This window comes from Lactuca serriola, chromosome 5 (genome assembly GCF_051521515.1).
Source record: "Lactuca serriola cultivar US96UC23 chromosome 5, Lser_US96UC23_V15, whole genome shotgun sequence".
Classification (NCBI taxonomy): domain Eukaryota; kingdom Viridiplantae; phylum Streptophyta; class Magnoliopsida; order Asterales; family Asteraceae; genus Lactuca; species Lactuca serriola.
In genome coordinates, this window is record NC_136412.1 from 196,015,237 (window position 1) to 196,022,512 (window position 7,276).

The 7,276-nt window shown below is 31.0% G+C and overlaps 1 long non-coding RNA gene across 8 annotated transcripts; it reads left to right on the plus strand.

Annotated features, from left to right (window-relative positions):
- Nucleotides 1–1,034: 1,034 nt before the first annotated feature.
- Nucleotides 1,035–5,770, plus strand: LOC145053448 (uncharacterized). 8 transcript variants are annotated; one of them, XR_013684479.1, is made up of 8 exons: nucleotides 1,036–1,624; nucleotides 1,749–1,825; nucleotides 2,039–2,290; nucleotides 2,897–2,964; nucleotides 3,100–3,238; nucleotides 4,757–4,872; nucleotides 4,983–5,043; nucleotides 5,601–5,770. It is a non-coding gene; the product is annotated as an uncharacterized LOC145053448 (long non-coding RNA). The 8 variants fall into 8 exon arrangements; XR_013684473.1 differs by having other exon boundaries at nucleotides 1,035–1,624; nucleotides 2,039–2,386; nucleotides 3,100–4,872; XR_013684472.1 differs by having other exon boundaries at nucleotides 1,035–1,624; nucleotides 3,100–4,872.
- Nucleotides 5,771–7,276: the final 1,506 nt, after the last annotated feature.

A 7,276-nucleotide genomic window follows, 5' to 3' on the forward strand; every position in this document is an offset into this window, starting at 1 on the left:
AGGATAGGCTAGGTATTTTAGGAATTTAGAGCTAGAGTTTCCTGATTCATGATGCCTTAGCATAGGGGATGCTATTGATTGATATTATCTGCTATTTGCTTTGTGTATGACTGAGTAGGAGTACCTATCAAGAATCTTTTAGAGAGAGCTTTGAGTCGAGGAGTAATTAGGAGAGATATCTAGATGTACATTGAGAAATCTACTGAGAGAGTAGTTTGATATACGTGAGGGATAGAATACTTGTAAATTAGGATCCTAGGAGGAGGACTTGGGGGACTATGGGTTGGTGTGGAAGGTGGTATTGGGCCCGTACTACTGAAAGCATCGGATCTGTATGTGACCCAAGTAGAACTCGCTAACCGGTACCTGTTCGGCCGACTACTGAGTAGCGAGTACTCGGATTTGGTAATTCATATAAAAGTATTTTTACGGAAATTATATATGTTAAAATCATAAGTTGATTGAAATATATAACAAAATTAAATACATGCAAATACACAAAAACGGAAAAACATACAATAGTCTCACTTTGTGAATAATTACTGAAAATATAAGATATATACGTAGTAATAATCATATGTGTGTTAAATAATACATCATTAAGTATATTATACATATTAATCACCGAGTTGGTCAAGTTTACAACACTGCGTGCTTTAGTAATGGGTCGATTGGGAGTACTCGGATTCTGTAACTCGCCTCGATAAGAGGCCGAATTGGGAGTACTCGGTTGACTAATCGGCCAACACTGTGAGTTTTACAATACTGATTGACATAAATGTACTTGATCGGTCTATGATATTCAACATAATCGTAAATGGAATAGCATACAGGTGTCCAGTTAGAAGTTAATGGAGTATAATACATGCACACGTATTATCTTGCTAATGGGATATATATATATATATATATATATATATATATATATATATATATATATATATATATATATATATATATATATATATATATATATATATATATATATATAAAAGTTGAAGAGTTCGACTTATGTACACGTCGATCATCTGCTTCCTCCTCCATTAAGAGTGTTTTGGGCGGCTAATTTTAACCTTTTCTGTGGATGTGGAAGCAACTTGGTTGCCTGTCTCACCTCATTAACCAATTGGAAGCTGGTCGCTGCCCATAGAAGACTTCGCTGGTGGGTTTCTCTCCTAGCTTTGCCACCAGCTGCTTCTAGCTTTTCCAGTTGCCATGATCGGTGGCTGAGTCACTCTGGCGAACATCTCTCGATTATTTCTCTATTTTCTACACCGACTTGAAAATAGAGCTTCATATCAAGGTTGGTGTCTTCTGTCTTCCTCTTTCTCTCTCTAGAAGACCTGTATAAGCATCAACATGGAGAATTCTTGCTGTTTAATTGCAACCATCCGCGCATCATCATGCGCCTTCTTCTTACATCTTACGCCTTTTTCCGTTTGCTGATTTCATCATCGGTATATGTTCTTCATCAAATTACAAAAAAAAAAATCCCCCAATTTGTCCTCTATCGAACCAAGCAAGGTGATGGTCAACATACTGTTACCTGATTTCTTTCAAAGCATCATTAATCTCAACGATTCTTCTTCGTCTTCATATGCTGCTTAATCGTCTTTTGATTCAGGTACTCTTATGTTTCAATTTGTTAAATTGGAGGTGAGGAGACCACGTTGATAACGGGCTTTGTCTCCTTCTTCTCTTTCTCTTTCATTTTGTTGTTAATCCTTCTTCTTCTTCTTGTTCTTCAGGTTGACGATTATGTGTTTACGTGGTTTCAAACCTCCTAGCCTTTTACGCACATGCTCTTACAGGCATCTACTTGAAGGTAAGAAGGATCTATCATTTAGTATTTTTAATAATTTGTTCCTGTTGCTTTTGTTGACTAGCTTAATGCCAATTTATGTCTATCTTGATTTTTTAAGAGGCTTGGAGCTTTCGATTTGATATTGAAATTAAAGAAAATAAATGATAGTAGGAATAAGGTAGAAAATATAATGATATCTTGTTAATTTGTGACAAGCTTGATGATGCACACCAGGTGGTCGATGAAATGCTACAACCAAGTCTTATTTCTTCATTGTTGAGTGAAAAAACCTAATGTAAGAATGAAGGGGATGAAAAAAGTGTTAGGTAAGATATAGTACATAAAATGGTCAGACAATGGGATACTCACAGAAGGTTTCAACAGTACCTAAAGCTGCTTTTAACTTGCAAGCACCAAAAACTCTTATGAAAGGATGTTACTGCTGCTTCTCAGTTCTCATCGATTACAGGGGTAATTACAGCCAAAGTGAGTTTTCTCTTTGCTTGAGTTTGGCCAACTAACACAACAATTGGCCAACTAACACAACAAGGAAGTATAAAAAGGAAATCTGACAGCCTTTAAGTAAGCCTACATATGCTTTCAACACTCATTTCAACGATCTTCAAACATAAATTAAATAGAGCACACATACATAGGATTTGAAGAAGATGTTTGAGAAGCTAGACCATAATGTAAATACGTAGACTTTTAATGCAAAATCATATTATAGTTTTTTTTTCAGCAGTGAAACAAAGCTCCTAAGAGGCAGGTACTCGTGTGTTAATTAATCTTTAAAAACTCATATGTCAAAATGTTTTTAATCAGCTAGCTATTGTTTGTTGTACAATAGTTTGACAAATTTACATTGCAATGTCCCATTTTTTTTTTGGAGACAACAGAAGAAAAGTTAAAGTAACATATCATAAGTATTTTTGATTATTCATGTAAATTAATATATTAAACAAGAGTTTTAAAAGCTATAAGAATTTAATACAATAAAAAAAGAGAGAATAAAAATATACTAAGGATCATTTTTTGAGTTTAAAATTGTTTGGAATTTCTTTTTTCTTATACTGTTTTGTTTCTATGCAGCTTGAATGGATGTACCAATATATACAGAGATAAATGGACACTCTTCAAATTCGCACTATACTCTTGAGGTAATATTTATTTTACATAATTTGCTGATAAAACAAAAAATTAAGGGATAATGACAAAAAAGATCCTGCAATGTGATCTTGCTTTCATTTTTAGTTTTTTGATTAGTGACATGAATGACATGTTTATATTAATAGGTATATAGACAATGATATATTTTGATGGTCCCCCTCTCCCTATAAATAGCTTCCATTGCTGGAAATATGATGGTTTTAGTGGACAATGGACATGCAACAGGCTGTATATAGTTTGGAGGTCAACAATGTTTGGCAATTGGTATCCATCGATTTCATCATATTAATATTAACTTGTGTTTGTTATATGGGATTGGACTGAACTGAAAAGGATAAGACGATTCAATTTATTAAGTGCTTTTTGTTTGTTACATGTACATACTAAACTAAATGAGACTGAATAGAATAACAAGGCAATTTTGTCTTCGGCACAAACAAAATGTATTGAGTTATCGTCCCATATTTTTTTGTGACAAGAAAAGTTAATTTTTGTTCCATTCACATTGGAATAAAAAATATTATTATTATTGGAGATTTACAGTGACAGATAAAGAATAATCGTGTCTTTTGTACAAAACAAAAGATAACGAGTTATCGTCCCATATATATATTTTTTTTTCGATAAAAAGAAAGTTAATTTTTGTTCCATTCACATTTGTATTAACTTTTTATTAGGTGAAACTATTTTACAATATACTATGTAGATGGATTTTGTAAAAATATGGTCCTTGGAATATATCTTTATTTCACAACTGGTCTATATAGCAAACATTTCACAACCTTTTAGCCCCGGTACGAAAATGAGTTTTCGATTTATTCCCTTTTTTTCTTATTTTATTAATCTTTTTAATTGATTTATAATTTCCTAATCTTTTGTAAAGTATGCTCTCTAGGTTTAGATCTCAAAAGCTCACGTGGTTTTTGTTTGTGACATAGGTGAGATTTTTTTTATTCAACGACTTCAATACCCATCATTTTGTCTTCATTTTTCTTTTGAACTTATGGCTTTTAATCTTGACTTTTAGATATCTAAATCATTAAAACATGGCCTTTGAGATATCACAAATACGTTGTTGCTTCTTGATTTTAATATATTTTCTACAGGTATTTAGTTCATCAACTAAATTAAAGAAAACTTTTTTCAGGTTAAAAGGTCAAATTGATGTCACAAAAGACTTCTTTGCATAGGTTCTTAAAGTTGTTTGTTTTAGGTTAAGACGTGTGTAGAATTCTATCCACTAGCTGCTATGCCTCAAAATTTCCTTTAAGTAAATACCTTCATTCAAATCTCTAGGGCAGGTAAGTCGCCAGAGCCTTGGCAAGCTAATGACATCGCTTGAGGTAGGTAATAAAATCAACTGGGTTTTCAAATTTAGGGTTCCTTATGACTTTTATCATTGTTAATATTTTTAGTTGGATGTCTTGTTTATTCTTCTCCAATTTTGTTATTGGCTCCTGCTTCTTTATCGGTTATCAACAACGTTAGTTTCAATCGAAACCTTCATACTAATAATCTATCTATATCCAATGGTAAATATATTAATAAGAGGTTGTTAATTCTGTTGGACAAAACCTGCAACACACACGCCAACAATGTGTATTCCATGTCACCGAAAAAAACAAGATCCATGTAACTGTTTACATTTAAACTCACATCTTCCTTGTATGACATTAAATCATGAAATTTGCTTATTGAAGTAGTGTAAAGAATATTGCTTGTGTTATCATTTGTGGAGTTTGTAGGAGCATCTGCTGATATCCGGACTTCTGTTGTTTCCAGTCCAAGTAAGGTGAAGCAGGAACAAGAGAAAATTTAGAGTTGATCCACCGTGTGCAAGCCTCCAATTGATTCACAAAATATAATTTCGTTAAACAGGCAACTTGTTTGCTGATCTGGTATGTCCCCTTCAATAAGCAAATGTGTTTTTCTCTATTACGGGCAAAAATGTCATTTTTTGAAACCTTCTTATTTCTTGACTCACTGGTAATGGATTCTTGTGATATAGGGAGTGTGCTTGGCAATTGCAACATTTTATCCAACTGCCCCTATTGACGATTCAGTTTAATGTAAGTTGAATTTTTCTTTCATATAATAGAGAATTCACAATTTTCCTAGGATGAAACTATAATGGGTAATTTAGACTTTTACTAAGGGTTAGATGCAAGAAATTGCAATGTACTTCTATTAAATTCTTTATTATACCATCATACTTTCATTCTTAATTCTTATTATAGCATTCTACTTCGAACAATTAACCTAATTATAAAAATGTAATCCAAATATGAAACAGATTTCCCTATATACTCGACAATACTTTCCAAAATGGTCGCTAATCAGAAAGTTGTTGAAGTACAATGCTATAATTGGGTAATTATCTAAGTAGAACGCCTTAATATGATATAATTTTGAAAGAACAATGTTGCAATAGAAACAAATTCAAAGTAGGAGGCCATTATTCATAGACAATACAATATACATGGGTTATCTATGTGTACATTAAAGTAACATGAGGAGCTTCTTGATTTTCATGTGCATTGTTGACAATTATGATACTTGAATAATATAGCCAAGAATATTATTTGGGTTGTCAATAGTTTTTTCATGCTTGCTTTTTGGCTCACAGGATCCATCTTATTAAACTATTGTTATCAACCTATTGGAAAGCTTGAATGTTTCTTCCTCCATTATATGCAAGTGCAATGTATATAGTATAAGAAGTGCAATGTATATAAGATAAGTGTTTCTCTTTTCCAAATTCAATTAGTTAAATATAAGTCTAATCTTTGAATCGTTGTCAGCATGTTGTACAAACTCCTTTCTATTTTACATAGTTGTACACTTTGTTCATATGAAATTATGCATATAAGCAATCAAGGTAAGTATGTGATGGAGATTTGTTGATATAAATTAATTGATTTGATACTTCTTTAAAAAAATTGCAGCATAGTAGAGATATATTGATGCTTTTGATATATATGGATATCAAGTTTGTATCTTTTTATCATATTAATTAAAAAAAAAATTAAAAAAAAATAGTCATGTCGGTGGTTGAATTATTACAATTTGGGTTTCTTAGAGACAAATACCGTTGCTGCTTCACATAGCCTTGTTGTTTCAGATTGTCAGAAAATTGAATATAGACCCTGATCTTACTGATAATGACGGAAGGACCCCTTTGCATTCATATTAAATTGGATGCTTTACATTTCTTTGTTGTTAAAGTTAATTCATCACGCAGTTGACAAGCTGGTATTTATGTCATTTTATGTTCAAGTTATTATAGAAAATTTACCAATAAAAAATGTTGATGATGCCTATTAAGAATTTTTAACACTCTTTTGTAATAAATCTGGTCATTGTACAAGCTATTTAATACGATATCAACCATATCATAAAATGAATTTTACTTTTACTCTACAAATGGTTAAGTTTGTATCCTTTTGTTTTTAAAAGCTTCATTAATATGTTGGTGGATGTGGTTGGATTAGGGTGAACATGTAAAATCTTAATTATTTAGATAAGAAACGATTTTTGTATCAACTCTTCTGAGTTTATTAATCAAAATGAATGTTATTATATATAATTAATGAGAGGATGTTGATACTTTTTTATTTAACCATTTTTTTTATTAATACAAGAAAATGCAATATATTTTTATTTTACTATTTACATAACATCTTCCTTTCGTCTTTATTTGCTATTAAAACAATACTTTCGTTTTCTATTTTGGAGACATTATACTTTGAAAAATCAACTCACTTAAAAATAGCTTACGGATCAATTCTTTAGGGCCGTGATTATCACGGCCCGAATAAGGTTTCTAGTATATATATAGGGTTAGGTTCATGTGAGACGGCCTAATTTTGTGAGACCGTGAGAGGTATTTTTTAATTTTTTTTTTAGTTAATTCAAGTTCCGAAAATAACATTTAAAAAAAAGAATTTTTGGATTTTTCCATTTATTTTGCATTTTAAAATTATTTTTAGAATATGTACAGTGTAATATTCTATTAGAATATTTCACGTATTTTTCGAAAAAAGGGATTTTTTATATTTTTTTAGTTAATTCAAGTTCCGAAAATAATATTTAAAAAAAAGAATTTTTGGATTTTTCCATTTATTTTGCATTTTAAAATTATTTTTAGATTTGGTCTCACGGTCTCACAAAATTAGAATGGTATCAAATGAACCTGAACATATATATATATATATATATATATATATATATATATATATATATATATATATATACACACACACGCGCACGTATTATCTTACTAATGACATAAATATACTGAAT